The sequence below is a fragment of the Tyto alba genome, unplaced genomic scaffold (genome assembly GCF_018691265.1).
Source record: "Tyto alba isolate M040663 unplaced genomic scaffold, T.alba_DEE_v4.0 Super-Scaffold_26, whole genome shotgun sequence".
Classification (NCBI taxonomy): domain Eukaryota; kingdom Metazoa; phylum Chordata; class Aves; order Strigiformes; family Tytonidae; genus Tyto; species Tyto alba.
The window spans coordinates 22,227,900-22,244,648 of record NW_024881300.1 but is presented as its reverse complement, the minus strand read 5'-3'; the positions used below and the strand labels follow the sequence as shown (position 1 = coordinate 22,244,648).

Here is a 16,749-nt window from a genome sequence, read left to right as displayed (position 1 = left end):
GCTGATTTACGCCGAGCTCCAGAAGTGGCCCGAGGGAGAAGCAGAGGGGATCCAGCAGGCAGAGATCTCCCTGCTCAGCTTTGCTCAGCTGTAACCAGTAACTTCACCCGCAGCCCTTGAGCCCCTCCTGAGGAGCTGGGCTACCACTAACGTACACAGACAGACATTTGATTTCCTTATTCTGTCGTGTAGTAATGCTCTCTGGTGAGTCTTTGTGGCTGGGGTGGCCTGTGCCCTCCTCTTACTGTTTTTCAGACCTGCTGTCTGTAGCTGAATGAGACTGCGGCAGCCTGCTGCTTTATCACCGGTACTTGGTGCTGCCAGGATGTTCGTTTTTCAGGAGAATGGAAAATGGGAGGGGAGCAACTTCGTTAGTGATGGAAACTGCTACTTAAACCTGTTCAGGGCTTAGAATAGAAAGGGAAAAAAATAATCAATGGATGCTGTAGGTGCTTTCAATGTGTGTGGTATTTTTAAGAATCTTTTTATTCTGACCTGAACTTGCCAAGACCTAGACAATAGGGGAGAGATGTCGTGTGTAAATCAAGATGATGCTTCCTTCAGGGTTTCTCCTTGCTATGCAATTTGAGGTGATTGTAAGGCACCTGTCATAACTCTGGGAATAGAAGACTTGAGCACATTTTAGCAATTGCATTTTTTGCATCACTTTCTGAGGACCTCCGGGGTCATCAGCCAGGTCTGATGGCAGGTAAGGGTGCCATCTAATCCTTGTGATGGCTGTACGTATCTGGGAGTGAGCTTCTGAGTGAGACCTGCGTATTCTTAATAAAAGAAACCTGCATCTGAGTTGAAATGTCTGGTTGTAATGTTTGTGTGGCTACACAGAGTTTTCTTAGCTGAGGCAGTTGTATACTGCCGCTTGGAGCGGGTGGTCATGCGCTCCTTGGATAAGTTTGCTCTGTTTTCTTCTCTTTGAGAGAGACTATGTGTTTGTTCTTGAAGGCTGAACGGTGACTTCCTTGACTCCTCCTTGGCTAATCAATGTGTTTTAAAATGGGATGGTTGCATCCTTTTCACAAATCGGCTTTCAGAAAAGAAAGGAAATAGTTCAGTTATTAATAGTAGCCTGTATCCAATTTGCCACTGAATTGCATCGTTGCAAATATCTGAGACTGTAAAGGTGACAAATGTGTCTGTCTGTCACTTTTTTTTTCTTCCGAAGAATGGTCTGTATTTTCTCAATGTGTTAGAATTGAGCACAGAGTAAGAAATTGCAGACTCATATTTTTAAATAAATGGTGCTCTTACTAGTAGCGCTTCTAACCCTCCTTCCTCCCCTTAGAAGAACTTACAAAGGGAATTTGAGTGGAACAGATGAGTAAAGGCCTTGTGGTAAAGTTACAGGGAAAGGTATTCAGTCTAATGATGGGAAGTGTGTCTTTGTCCCACTTCAGACTTTTATTTAGGAGGAATGAAAAGAAGGTACCTGAAATATGACGGCAACTGTGATCTAACTTTAAATTACTGGTTTAATTCCTGAGAACATACTACTTGTCTTCGTTGGGTTGTTGAAGGCCACATGTTGGAGCTTAATTAGGACAAGTTGAAGCTTCAAGTTTTTTTTTTAGCTTGGCTTTGTTCTATTCAGCATGGTGGGCTTTTTTGAGCTCTCAAAGATGCACAGTACTTTTCTCTGTCTTTGAAATTCACCTTTGAGTGTCCCTTTTGATGGTGTATCAGCATATTCTTTGTCATGCATCTTTTAGATCTCAAATGGTAGAAGCTCCCCTCAGTCACTGGGGGTTATTGCTGTTTGTTAGTGCAGGTGATGAGTTTCTAACATGGCTATCAAAAATGTAAGCTAGAAAACTGGCAGCTCAATTTGCCAGATGAATCTGTTGTGATTTTGGCTGTTTTCTGTTGAAAACTTAAATTTCTGTATCTTTTGAATATACACTAAGCTTTCTAGTACTTGATTAATTTCTTTTAATTTTCCCCATAAACCTTTCTAATTGTCAACATCTGGGGATATTACTGCTCATGCTGTTGGCTCCAGTAGTGCTAGTTTTCCTTTATTACTTCTTGTTGATGTGCCCAAGAGCATTTTTTGTTTTTGCCTCCTACCCTTTAGTTGAACTTCCTGTGTGTTGGTTTCTGTATTAACCTGAAAGTCTCTTTCGGGATAATGCTTTCTAAAATGTTTGATTTTCAACTATATTATGCCCTTCATTTTCATGTCTACAGGTATGCTGCTGTACTTAAGCATTTTAAAAAGTGCTATTTATACGGTCTTTGTATTATCTGATTATAGAATAACTGGGTTGGAAATTTACTACTTTTCAGATGGGGCTCAGTAAATTTTAATATACGGAGGTTACAATTTCTTCTCGTTTTCATGGGAACTAAAAATAATCATGGAACAGTTCTGCTTTGAAAATCCACACCATTGTGCATCTTGTGTCTCTTCCAAATGGTTTAGGAATTAACAGCTTTCTATACACTAAAATAAACAGCTTGAGGGTTCTGTACATTTTGTTGTTGCATTTTATGGCTGGATAGCTAACCAGTTCAGGTTATTTGAAAATAGATATGATGATGTTCTGTGCTGATGGGTTTCTCGGAAACACGTTTTCACAGGCTTAATATGTATATTCATTTTTGCTGTGTACTAGTAATAATGATGTGTTCTTCCAAAGCGAGACAGCGGATCTTGCTGTGCACGTGCAGATCATTTAATAAAGAAGTGAGCCTGGTTATACATTTTTTTGGAAGAGATTCAACCAGTCTGGAAAGACCCAGTAATCTTAGGTAATTACGTTTCATGCTGGAGCTCTAAAGAAAAAATGGTGAGGGGCTGGAGGATTATTTGGAGGCATTGGGGCTGGCAGACAAGGATGCCTGTAGCTCCCTAGGCTCCTGAAGTGACAGTGGATAACCAATTTTGGGTGGCTGACCATTTGCTTACTTCCATCCATGACAGAGATGGCCACTTGATGTAAGTGGCTGCTGTTACTGGGCAAATGTTTCTGGTATAATTAAGACGTCTTTATCCATTTGCTGATAAAAGTCCATAATACTTAAGGTATTTATTTTTTCAAAACTAGCGGAGGGTTTCTTTTAGACTTCTGCAGACTAATTCATTGTGTGGAAAACAGCGTGTCCTCTGGACCGGCAGACTGAGTCTTGTCTCTGCTTGCTAGTACAGAAGGGCAAGCTGTAGCCTTGAGCTTCAGTCCAAGGTTGGTTAAGGAAATTGCAGAAGCTGTATTTTGACTTAATACTTTCCACTCATCAGAGAAGCCACAGGAGGGTGGTAAGGGTGAAGGAGGAGAGATGAGGGAACATGCTTGTGTATTTCTAGAACTCTTAATTGTGTGCGCAGAATTGAAAAATCTGGTTCAGTGGAAACTGTTCAGGCTTGCTTTGCTCTTCTGCCACATCACGCCAAGAAAAAACGAGTTACTTCAGTGATTTAAGCTTTCAGGTTGTGTTGGGAGCTGGGACTCATCTGACAGCCCCAGAGTTTTTACCCTGCCAAGTACCTTTCAGGCAGCATTCATGGATCTTTCCAGAAGAAATTATATGTAATTTTAGATGTTAGCAATTTTGAGATATTCTTGAGGGTAGAGAACTTTATAAAAGTCTGATATGAAGAAAACAGATAACCAGTAATAAAGTTGGCATTTCCAGTCATTTCAGTTTATTTCTCATCTGCCTGTTGTGTGTTTGCAAGGGTTAAACTCAGTGAAATGTTAGGCTTCTGCTGATAATTAGGTTTTTTAGTTTAATGTAATTCAAACATAAAAGTAGTTAAACACTTTCATACTATCTTTTGACCTACTGAAATGAAGTACAGAATTTTTATCTGAACTTCTCAAGTCTTATTTCTATAAAAGGAGACATAGAAACGTACTGTACACGAGCGTCATTTCCCATTTGCCTTGCAAGCCTGGTGTTCTGTGTAGTTACGAAGTGGACAGGAATGGTGGGCAGCAATTCCTCAGGGTCAGCCAACAACATTGGTGATGGAAGCTGAATCCGATTGGTGTATCGGTGTGTAAATACTGTAACTAGTGTTGTTTAATGAATGGAAAAAAGTCCAAATCTTGAGGAATACCTGAAACACATTGAAACTGGTCACTTGACATCACAGATCCAGGATCTTTTTCATTCACTGGAGGTCTCTGAACAGCTTAGCTGTTCCTGGATTTAGACTCCTGTCAACCCCCTGTTTCTCGTGGACTGTGTTGTCCATGTCAGACTTCCAATTAAAACACTTAAAGGACAATTTGGTTCCACAGGAACCATGTCTTTCCCTTCCTTCATGCTTGTTTTGGTGGGATAAATTGAGCTTTAGGCTCTTCAGCCCACAAATAAGTATCTTCATCTGTGTGTCTGAGGACAGTGTCAGGTTCTTTTTGTATTTTTATCAAATGTCAAAAATGACAGGAGCTTTAAAAGATGCAGATCTCAGCATTACATATTATCTGTAGGGCAAAATAAAGGAACTTTGAGACCAAGAATGTGTGCCTACTTAGTTTCTAAAAGCTACTGAATTAAATTTTACTTGATGCTACAATTTTGTCACAGTAAAACGCACTGAACTGCAGTAGTTTTATCTTTTATTTTTTTAAAATTAAGCACTAGTGGAATTCTCTCTGCACTTTGGTAATTGGTACTGTATGAGCATAGTAGGTTATCATGATTGCTGAGGAAATATTTGCTTCTTTATAAATTCTAGCGAAAGGCAATTTCTGTAGCTCACCCCACTGCTGGAAACTTCTGAAAATGTAAGAGCAGCTGCACACGTGCACGAGTGTGACTCTGGTCCCACTGAACGTAAATTTGCTCAGCATGCATGTATTTGGAGATGGTTGGTCTGTAAGCTACTGATAGGATGTGGGGCATTTCAGTTACAGGCATGTTATTTATCTCTAATTTCTGTGTATTTCTTGAAAACAACTCTTGCACCCCTCCCCTTCAGATAGCCAGTGTAACACCTCTCGTTTTTCTTCCTCTTTCTAAATAGTCCCAAGCTCCCTAGAGTGGTCTGGGTGTGCTTTTCCAGGCTGGTGAGTGAAATTACCACAAATCTGATGATCTTTATTAGCCATAGATCTCCTCGAGGGGCCAGACAAAAGCTTTCACTGCTGCGCTGGGCAGGGCTGTTCTTGGCTCTCCAGGGCGTGAGCAAAGCCCCCAGAAAGGAGCGGAGGCAGGAGTTTCTATACATGTGGCACTTTGCTGGGTTTCAGGGAAGAAATCATTTGGCTTTTGGGTTCTTAGCAGACCAGGGTGCTGTAACATGGCAGGGGTAGGATCCCTGTTGTTGCAGGAGGTACTTACTCCTAATAAATACGTGGGGTTTGTAGTGCTGTTTGCTTAGGGATTCTCCCCTCCATTTTCTCAGACTCTTGAATTGTGATGTGAGTTTATGATTTCAGAGACTAAGTCTTTTTCATCATTTCAGCAGGGTGAAAGATCAATGTTTGCATACAGGGTGTGTAAAGCTGTGCATGCAGTCCGGGGAGTTGTTCTGAGCGTGCTGATGGAGTTCATTGGAAAGCATTTCTAGATTTCCCCTCCCTCCAAATTTGTTGCATTTGTACCTCAAGTTCTCTGTCTGAGGTAATGGAGCTTATCTGAAAGTGTTAGCTCATTGATGTCTTGTGTGTTCCCCAGAGTATATTTTTACTGAAGCCCTCAGAGAGATGCCTCATTGAAATTCTGTCTCTTCCTGAAATTATTTTGAGGGAAGCAGGTGAGTGCTGTGGAAAAAGGCTACCCTACTCCCTAGAGATTTTTTCCACTCAAATGTTGGTCTAAACCAAAATCTCTTCATACTGGTAGCCTGTTACACTTGTTAGTTCTGGATCACCGTAAAATCTGGATTGATGCAAGTCTGTCTTTAAATCAAAATACAACTTTTTGCTTTGAAGAAGCACTAATAAGAAGAAATGTACATGCCTGTGGGGAAGTTGGCCTGTTGATTGCTTGAAATGAAACTTTAGTAGATGGCTTCTTTCCTGTTCCCTTTAAAATAGAGATTTAAGAAGAACCCTTTATTCATTCAGTTGATCAAATTTAGATATATCTAGATGTATAAAACTGTTCAATCTTGAACCCATTTTTCATGGAGATCCTTCTAAGTGACTCTGCATCTCTACAGAACTGGTTCAGTTTTATTTTGTTATGGCTGATATCAGTCTATGAAGCCACCTCCTGCCTTGCTACTGGAACCAGTTAGTGCTCTCCTGCCAGATCTCAGCTGTCTGCCTGAGCTGCTTTAGTTAATCTTAATGCAAGTATACTGTTTGTTTTTCAGGTCACATCTTGTGATTGTAAAGCATTTTCCATCTTCAAATACTGATTTCTATAAAGTTACAAGATACCCTTTAAAAAGAAACTTGAATTACTGATTTCCCAGTTTTTTCAATGAATGCTAGCAAAAGTTGCACTGTGTGCTCTAAATATGAAGGTTACTGATCTGTGTGGGAGTGCAGCAAGAGGAATTGGTAACTAATGAGTGGGGTACTGCTCAGAACTACATGGTCAGTGTTAAAGAACAGAAGTTAGCGGGAGAACTTAGAGGTTGAAAAACTTCTTTTTAATGGAACTGTCTGCTTACCCAGAGTTTCCATATTGCTTCATGTTAATATAAAACAAAGCATCACAGGTCTTGAAAGACTGAGTCTGTTCTAAACAGGAATCTGGTCACCTTGAACACTCAATTATTTGGTCCTTATACCACCATTTCAATGCAAAGGAAGACTGGATGTCTGACATTTTGCGTTGCAAAATGGTTTCTGTGTAGCTGCAGTTAGCTTGGCACACGTCAGAGCGTTGTCCAGTGTTGTAAGTTCACAGAAGGGAGAACAAGAATAGTAATGTTAGTTTGTGAAGTGATAGCTTTAGTCCAATGAAAATGTAAGAAAATTGAATGGATAAATGTGTCTGTTAATTACAACTTTGGCTTTTGGAGGTAAAGTTACTTATAAATCAAAATGTTGGATTCTGCACGACAGGAGCAGTGTGAGAGTGACCCAAATGCATATTGCCAGTCAGGTTTGCCCATGATCTGTGTGTTGGGCATCTTCTGCTGAAGTATTTGCTGTACTTCAGAATTAATTTGATAAGCATTTAATAAAAAAATGGTACACTGTTGTGAAAGTTACTTGGCTCATATGTGGTCCCTATTTCAGTGTTACAGTACTTAATATCTATTTTATATGTGAGCTAAGTAATGAATAGAATTGCTATATGTAGGCCAGGAAGCAGATGTAAATAGATCTTCAAAATTGTGTATCAGTTATGTCATGGGATGGGATTTCTGTAGGCTTTTATGTTGTTCACAATTTTGTTCACAATTGATCATGGTCACTACTGTCAGGGAGTAGCACTGCAGATGTTCCAGATAATGTAGTTGGAGGTTCAGCTTTTTTTTTTTTTTTTGGCAGTTTATCTTTTATCTCTTTAAGTGGATAGCCCTAATTAAAGTTGTGAGTTTTATTGTGGAGGAGGAGAGTATAAAAGGGGTAAAGGAACCATGCTGGAAAAGATGCTGTGCAAGTATTGTCACCATACTCTATAGGACTGCAGTTCCCCATCAGGGGATCCTTCAGTGCCCCAGGCGTCACTTGCCTTGGAAAAAACATGAGGTAGCTGTATGTCTTTATCTCCTTTGCTCTGCTGAAAGAAGAATGTCAGAAAAAGGTCCATTTGTTTCCCATTTGCTCATCTGGAAAAGTTTCCCTGCTGTAGGATTTCCTTTCTCTGAGTCAGGACCGTGCGCCCTTACGTGTTCCTTTGGGTTTTTTGGTTTTATTTTGGCTTGCTCCTTTTCACTGTAGTTCCTAAGACTTCCTTAGCTTAGTTGGTAGCAGCTTTGCCCTGGATGCAGCTAGGTTGCTCATGTGGACATCTTCCCTTCGACTTTTCATCAGGGAGTGAAAGTTTCTCAAAGCAAACAATCTCCTTTCCCAATCTCCTACACTGTATGACTGTCCCGCTTAGCCTCAGGGTCTCTCCTCAATGGCTCTTTAAAGACCATCCTCTTGGAGGGCAGGTGTCCAAATCCAGTGCTTTGTAAGGTGATGGGAAGTAATGAACTATAAAATCGAGCTGCATGTCACGAGCTCTACGTAGGCCAGTCTTGCTGGCTGCCTAAGTTGTGAAAAGATTATAGGAAACTAAATCTGTTGCTGTTTAAAGAAGCATTGCACTCTGGAGCATGGTATGAGGGAGCTGGGCCTTGGAAGTTGCGGGGGCAGAATTTGGAGAATAATAATAGATTAAAATGAGGTTTAAAAAGTAGTGGTTGGCTGCCCCAAAGGAGCTCTGTGGTGAAGATGTTAGTGTGAGAGGTTTCAGAAAAGTAGCACGAGAAATAGTGCGTGATGAGGAGGAGAGGGCCAGTATGGAAGAGGTCTTGGAGCTAAGGTGGTCTGCGTGAGCAGGCTAATCTTGAGCGCTTTGCAAGGGGCAACTGGAAATGGAGCAAGCAAATAAAAGCAGTAGTCAGTTTTGTTGAAAATAATATACTTTGTAGTTCCTCGCTTGTAAACTTTATATGTTTGAGTTTCTTGTTTTATATATAGATTTTTTTTTTTTAAGTCCTCCTTTTAGAAGAAAAGGTAATTTGTAAGAAATCCAAATTTTCCATTGTCAGCTGGAACAGGGGTTGGCCATTGTGTCCCTCGGTGTGGTTTACAGAGTCTAGGGATCAGATGGGACACAGGATTTTGAGTGGGGAATTTGGCAAGGAGCAATATGTGAAGTTGGCGATAAACCCTTTAAGCTGTTTGTGCAGACCAGAATAACTTCAGTGAGACTGGGGAAGGCCCAGTGCCGCGCCTCAGGTTGCTGCTGCTTGCCTGGCACAGCCGAGCTTCAGCAGTTGTAGTCTGCAGTCCATCATCAGCTTATTTCTATTTATGAAGTTCCTTTCTTGAGCCGCTTCTCTGTGGAAGCGTAGCAGAAGTTCAGGTATTGCTATTACACATCTAACGCCTGTTTTGAAGAAATTCTGCGGTTTTGCTTAGAGCATATGTTGACTCTTTCCATATTTACAGGTCCCTTACAGCTAGAAGTAAGAACCTGCTAATGCTGAGCAGATATCTGGAGGCGGTTGGGTTCATCACAGACATAAAAAAATCTGGGATAAGGCAGTGTTTTACATGTGGCTCTGCCCAAGCTCTCTGGTCTTTCACACTGCAAACCCTCAAACATGCTCATTTGTAGCTCAGGCTTGCCTTCGCTGATATGACTTGTCCAGGCTCCTGCTGAGCTGTGCTGTCGGGAACTTGTCCCCTCTGCAGTTAGGGAGCAGGCTGGATCGCCTGAAAAACGATAGTGACTTCTGTGGAGATCTCATCTGGAACAGACTAGTTTGCTCTGGCTGGGAGAGAAATAAATTTCTGAGCAAACGTACTCGTCAGGCGCGCAGGCAGAGCAGGGTGAGTCATGAGATAGGCCGGGTTTAGCTGCAGCCCTGAGGCTGCTCAGGCAAGTCGGGTTTTTGCACGCGCCGGGCTCAGCGCCGCGCAGCTCAGCGTTCCTCTGTCACGAGGAGTGGGGAAGAGTTCGGGTGCTGGGTTTTGGACTCGGAGTCGTCTGCCAACTCTTTCATGTACCTGTTCAGTCGCTCAGTTAATGAAGGTAATTCCCCTTTGCCTTGGGTGCTGAGTGCTCCTGCTGGTTCCTGCCCGGCGTTGGAAACTTCGGTTTGGGAATTTGTAGCTGGAGAAATATCCTTGAAAGGTGTAGCAAGAGCTGTTTTAAAAAAATAACAAAGAAGTTAGAGGTTTGTAATGGGTTCACTGCTCTTCAGAGCAAGGATCCAAAGGTACGCTTCAAAAGAAAGCGCTTGCGTGTCAGGTAATTCCATGTAAGTTGTTCAAGAAAGCGAATTACCGGCACAGGGCCCCTGGTAGCACGCCGTGGGCAGGTCACTCTTTCACCGTACCTGTTGGTGCATGAGCGGCTCACAGTTAGGGGTTTGACATACCTTTTCTGATAAATACAATGACTGTAAAACCACACGGATGGTTACAGAAACCTTGAGACAAGTAATTTTTTTTTTTTAACCTATTATCAGAAAGTTATGGAGTTAGGTTGATGCTCTGCTAAGCTTTCCACATTTTTTTTTTTTTTTATTATTCTTCTATTTGTGCAGACTCGTTATCAGAAAGTTTATTCTGGATTAGGCAAGGATTTGAATCTAGTAGCCTTCATGTACTCAAATATAGCATGCCTGCTGTGAATAAAACTGTTGTGTGTTTTAATTTCCTAACGAACTAATTCCTGTGTTTTTCAGATTACACAGCGTTTTTGGGTCACACCTCTGTTGGATTTTAATATATGTCCTGCTAACAACAGCTTTCAACTATGGAATCGGTAAATATTTACCTTGCTTCTGTCCCAGTTTTCTGTTTTATTACCTAACAAGTGCTTGTGTCCATGTTGATGTGCTTGTGCTGTGGTGGTTTTTTTTTTTGTCTTTTAAATTTAAAATTTTTCTTTATTTTCTGAAATTTGAAGGTAAAAATTGCAAACTTCCATGGAATAATTTAAAGGTACTAACCAAGAATATTTTAGGAACTGTCTTTAGTTCTGAGATGCCCTTTCACTTCCATTCATTTCAAATGTAGCAAGTCTTTTCCCTGACTTCAGTGAAAGCCAGAATTAACTTTCCTGTGAGGCAGTTCCCACACTGGTTTGTCCAGCAGACTTGTGTAGCTTGTTGGTGCTGTTGACTGAGTATTACATATTCTTCTACCTCTAGTATATCATGATCCTCTTTCTTTGCTTTCAAAATGTCTTCTTAAAAAAAAAAAAGTCTATTAAAAAGTGCCAGTTTCATGATGTTATGTCTCCTTGTGATTAGTATAATTGAAACAGATGGCACCTATGTTTCATTTTGGGCAGAGAAACCTCCCAGTATGTTGAGACTATGGTTGATTCAGTGTTAGGATTCAAGTTTTCAATAGCATTAGCAGATGTAGAAATAATAGGCTACCTCGGAGCGGAATTTAGGGGGAAAAAGAGAGATTCTTTTGCCTTAGTATTTTGGGAGAGCATCAGAGAGGTCGGTGCTGTCCTCTGGAAAGCAAAATAATAGATGTAGCTGGTAGGAAGGAGTTTGTTCTTGCTGTTTTTTTTTTTTTTCTGCAGTACTGGTGGTTTGGTGTGTTGCAAGCTGAATAAAAGCTGTTTGCTGCTCTCGGTGAGCTCAGCTTTGCAGTGTGTGTCACGGCAGCCTTACGGAGGGGGAGCTCGGTGGTGCAGAGTTGAAGGTCATCCTCAGCGTGCTCAGAAACACTCTGGAGAAGGCTCTGGATGGATGACCTACAGCGTGTGGCTTCTGCCGTGGGCTTTGGGTACTTGGCTGACCTCTTGGCTTATGCTGCAATGGGATTATTTGTGTTGAAGTTGTCATTATGATAAAGGCCATTATTGAAGGAGAGTTACTTGATGTAGAAATACAGGTCTGCTCTATCAGGTGGCTTTGCAAGCTGGTAGGTTTCTTTTGTCCTGGATTTTGAGGGGGGAAAATAAAAATCTTTGTATTTAGTTTGTCCCTAATAATTCCAAGGTATTCGGATGGAGACAAGACGTTATTTCAGTTTCCCTTGGTGAATATTAATAGCAGTAGAAGCCTTTGCAGTGAAACAAAACAGACTAGGCATCAGTAACTCCCCTGCTGCAGCTCAGTAATGAAAGCGTATCAAGTGTGAGACCTTTTGCTGGAGTGTGCAGTAACTCTTTCCTTAATGGGTGCTCTGCAGTCCCCTGAAAAACTGAGCTGAATCCTAACATCGATTATAAAGCAGGTTGTTTACTACCTATTGTATTTCATAGTTTGGTATGAAGATTTTTCATTCTGAGTTTTGAAGTAAAGGGTGTTTTTGCCTTTTTGAATGCAAACTGTACTTTTAAAAAACAGGATAGTATTAGTTGCAGTACCTTTCACTTAAATGAAAGCTTACTGAACATTGAAATGTATTTGCATAGTATACTTGCCCACTGGGCAAAACGACTTGCTTCCTGACAGATTATAGAGCATTATGGTAGGCTGCATCTCTCCACGGCCCTTTGTCTACATGACCTGCCTTTTGGCCACTAATATCTTTAGGATTATTACTGAGAGCTTAAATTATGCACTGCATCGTGCTGGTAGCTGCCCTTTAGAAAAGTTTGCCACACATGCTTTTCTCCATCTTTAGCCCTTTTCTCTCAGGATGTTTTGTACTTTGTTTATATAAAGCCATGCTATGTTGACTGTGGGTCTAGCTGAAACTGTAGATGGAAAAACTTGACAGATGAAGGTTGAGGATGTATGATGTGACAAAACATTCACACTGTGTAGAAAGAAATAATTACCATGAAGTCAGATGTTTCTCTGACTTCTGAAACAACAAAAAGAGTGATTTGGTTTTGTGGGTTTTGTGAGCCCTGGGAGATAATTAAGTGACTTTTTCCAGTAATACAAGTTTTTATCCTGCAAAGGCAGACTATTGCATTACTTAAATGCGTATTGGTCTGGGGTCTAATAGCTCCACTCCTGGGCCACTGCAGTGTGGAGATGTTGAGGAAAAGATCAAAGTCCTTTAGTGTTGGCTGAAAAAAATTACCCAAATCTGGCATGTTCTGAAACTGCAGAGGTGAACTCACAGACTTTGTGCTGGTGGAGAGGCTGCGGTGTGCACTGTCACCGCAGTTTGTCACGCAGGTACCAGCCAGTGCTCTGATGTGCAGTTTATGTCATCCTCCGAGTAGCCCAAGGATTGAACGCAATTAATGTCTGGCCCAAGCTTGAGTAAAAACCACTCATCCTAAAAAGCAGTTGTTCTAAAAGCAAGTCGTTGTCACCTTTGTTAACTCCTTATGCTGTGCATGGGTGAGACCCTGGGGTGCCTTGGTGCTTGTGTGCCCAGCTGGCAGAGGGATGATGTGCCACCTTGTCTTGTCCAAGGAGAAGGTGTTGGTTGTATCGGGCGGGTGCTCAGTTTTTGTCACTCCTCCATTCCTGACCATGAGAATGAGGTTGCCTTTGCTGTAAACCTGCCAATGAAAATGCCCTGGGGCACAGAACTTGGTGTTTTGGGCTTTTTCTCCCCTGTTCAAGCAGCCAGAGGATACCCGTGTGTACCTTGCTGTAGAGGATGTTGCCTGGAATCCCCAGTGAAAGAGGCTGAGGAGCCTGATCTTCAGGACCAGGCTTACCCTTGCAGTGAGATCCCACAGCGTTTCCTCTGTTCCAGTGATGCTGTTCCACTGTTTTATGGCTTGGCTAATGGAAATAAAACTTCAGTGCTGGAAAGGGACTCGGAGGGCGTCCACTGTGCTGTTCCCTTTGGTTGCAAACCTGATGAAGGATGTTTCAGTCCCAGGGAGGTGGTTTGCTTCTGTCATACATGCCAGTGCCGCTGCTTGTGATGGTGTGCTGTTAACCTGATCACCAAGATATTCTGCATTTAAATAAAATATAAATGTCTTGAGGTTTTTATGGATTGCTTGTGGCATGATCTGCTGGCCCAGAAGTAGTTGCGTTAGTGCAGCTGGAGGACCAGAAACGTTGTGGGGAGGGAGCAGCGGGCCTGTTCCACTGCAGGAAGTGTTATGAAAGTCTGAGATTTCTCCATTTTGGTAGATGGCTCCTTTATTGCGAAATGCAGGAGTTGCTCCAAACATATTGCTACCCTCAGTTCTCTAAAAGAGACTTGGGTTTGGGTTTTGTCGTTTTGTTTTCTTTTCATTTTTTTTTTTTTTTTTTTTTTTTCCCCCCTCCCCAGCTTTCTGTAGTAATAACAGCAGAAGTTCTACCTAAATGGGTAGAGAAAAAGGGAGCTCAGTCGCCTGCCTGAGATGCCAGCTTCACCTAACCTGAATGGCTGCAACGCGGCAGCACTCGCGCTGCAAGGAGCGGGACAGGTATTTTCCAGATCTGTCATGGTAGCTTCTTTTTGCCTGTTGACAGCAAGAAGCAGCTGCATCGCGCTGGGCTCATTCTGGTGTTTGGTGACTCAATGGCTTTGCAGTGCTGGTCCCCAGGGCCGGAGCCAGCAGCTGGTGTGGTTTGCACTTTCCCGACATCATCATTAGGGAAGCAGAGGGGTCAAGGCTTTCTCTGAGCAGCAGAGGGGTTGCAGTGGCTTTTGATGGTGGTTTTGGCATTGGTGTTTTATAGAGTTTGTAATGAATATGTAGGTGTAAGATTAAAAGAATGTGCAAGGTAGTGCTGCTAAGCAGAATTGCTTTTCAGAGCGGGAGCCGTGCCTTTTTCTGACCTCCGGAGAAGGATACAGTTGTAGAGCTGAGGCCTGTAGTGGAAAAGCAATTACAATACATGCATCCAGGATTGAATTGTCCTCTGAAAGTCAGATGTTGCAATAACAGTAGCGTTGTTTAGGTGGAACGTGACTTTAACTGCTTGTTTTTTTTCTATTAATGTTCTTAAATGTGTTTGTATACAGTTTTCAATTTTTACTGCTTTGAGGGAAATAGAGCTTAGTATTCCACAAGGAAGATATTTCTTTGCATAGAGTGTTCTTCTGAGCTTTCTGGCTTTTTTCCATGTGTTTCAATTCTTATCCCTTCCAAATTAGAGGGGTCGGAAGATAACACAATAGAAACACAGCGTACATGTTTTCTTCGGCACGTCAGTCACAGCCGAGCTGAGCAGGGAGTCTTTCCGTGTGGTTCTGGGGTACGGTGCGGGAGCGCTGGCTTTTGGGGTGAGAAGCTGATGTGTTATGAAGCAGGGCCTGGAGAGGGGAGGGGAAGCAGTGTGCAAGGAAAATTTAATAGTCTCATATAACAGTAAAGAAGTGGAGCTGTGCAGCTTGTGGGTTTGACTGGCTTCTGCTGTGGTCCTCCCCCACCCCTGAAAGGGTAGAGCCCTTTCTCTCAGAAAACTGCAGATTTTGGAAGTGCTGTAAAGCAGTTGGGTGGCTCTTCAGGTGCAGGTTTGCCTGGACTGTTTCAGATGAGGCAGTTTCATGGACTCGTAGACTGGTTTGGGTTGGAAGGGACCTTAAAGCCCATCCAGTTCCAACCCCCCCGCCCCGGGCAGGGCCCCCTTCCCCCAGCCCAGGGGGCTCCCAGCCCCGTCCAACCTGGCCTTGAACCCTTCCAGGGAGGGGGCAGCCACAGCTGCTCTGGCCACCCTGGGCCAGCGCCTCTCCTCCTGCACAGGGAACAATTTCTGCCTTAGATCTCACCTAAATCTGCCCTTTAAACCTGTCACCCCTTGTCCCATCCCCACCCCCTGACCCAGAGTCCCTCCCCCACCTCTCCTGTCCCCCCTTTAAGCCCTGGGAGGCCGCTCGAAGGGCTCCCCCGAGCCTTCTCTTCTCCAGGCTGAACCCCCCCAGTGCTCTCAGCCTGGTCTCACTGCGTTTGTGCTGGTGTGTGGCTCAGCCTGGGAAGGGCTGCAGCCCGGGTGGTCAGGAGGCAAGTTGGTGGAGAGCATTTCCTACCCAGTGCTCTTCTGGCATGGTGCTCATACGCTGTCGTACCTGCGTGCGTGTGAGGTGGGTTTCCACAGCCCTTAGGTGCAGTCAACTTTTCTGCTTGTCCATTTTGTGCTCTGTAATGCACAGCACTGAAGTTATATAATTTAAATTTTCAAGCTGTATGTTCACTGTAAGCAGAGGTGGCTTTATTGTGAGCCTAGATTTCTTTGTGGGTCAAATGGGGCTTGAGATTTTGGACACAAAACACTGTGGAGACGAACAGAAAAGAGCTTTAAAATCATTCCCTCTGTCCCAATGAAAAAGCTGGATTCTCAGATGTGATCTCAGCATAAGCATTTGATTTGAGTGTTTGAATTGCTGCTTTTACAGTTCTCTGTATTTTATCAGAATTTGTTAAATTGCCAATGTTATTCACCTGCCACTTTTGGCAGATGCCACCTACATGCCCTCAATTTGAACATACCTTTTAGGAGAAGTGTAGGTAGGGAGGCTCCTTTCTTGCATGTCAGATGTTAGAGAGTGGAGCACTTACATTAATTCACTTTCACTAACCTTTTCACCGCTAATAAGCTAACCTGGCCCATGTGCACAATACAGCACCTTTAATGAACAGATCTGAGCTAAGCAGAAACTTCTTTGAAAAATGTCTCGCTCGACTTGTTCTTTGGGTGTAATTCCAATCTGTGTGTTCACCATGACAGAGAAAGGAGGTCGTGGTAAGAGCAAGCTACAACCAAATGTAATGCTTGTCCTCCTTCCTATAGTTCTAAACAGAACAAAAGGTAAGGCCATGGCAATAATTACCTGAAAAGAAGGAAAATAGTTGGTTCCTCCCCCCCAGCACTTGTGTTTGAATAATTTTGTTCTCTGAAGGGGCTACATTATGACCACAAAAATCCTCATTTAAAAAAAAAGGATATGGTTGAGTTAGGATTTTGTAGTTCTATTTCAGGTAACCTACACTTAAAAATCACAGTTGCGTTTAGGAACAAGTTCATTAAAACAAGCTTGTAACGTAGACGGCGCACAGGATCATCATTTCCAGTAGCTGGCAGAGTCTGTTATTTCATGGGGAAGGTTCCTAGGAGACATACAGCCCGGGTGACGCGTGCAGACACGATTTCAGGAAGGCAATCTGTAGGTTATTTGGTGTGTAAGAGGCTGGTTACTGCTTCCATCATTGTGCAACTGCCTTCCCGGGTGTGACCTCTTCTCAAAATAAAAGTGCTTTCAGGCAGGTTCTGGGGTGGTGAGTGAGGTGCAGGGTTTGGAGTGATGATTTCCTTTATTTATGACAGTTTTGTGTAGCACC

General features: G+C 42.7%; 1 protein-coding gene across 2 annotated transcripts in view; it reads left to right on the top strand.

Annotated features, from left to right (window-relative positions):
- Positions 1-16,749, top strand: part of ANKRD11 (ankyrin repeat domain 11) — a 157,745-nt gene that overhangs the window by 16,463 nt on the left and 124,533 nt on the right. For both annotated transcript variants that reach the window (XM_042797622.1, XM_042797623.1), the window contains exon 2: positions 10,277-10,356. The gene's annotated coding sequence lies outside the window, so the exon portion shown is untranslated. The remainder of the gene's footprint in view (positions 1-10,276; positions 10,357-16,749) is intronic.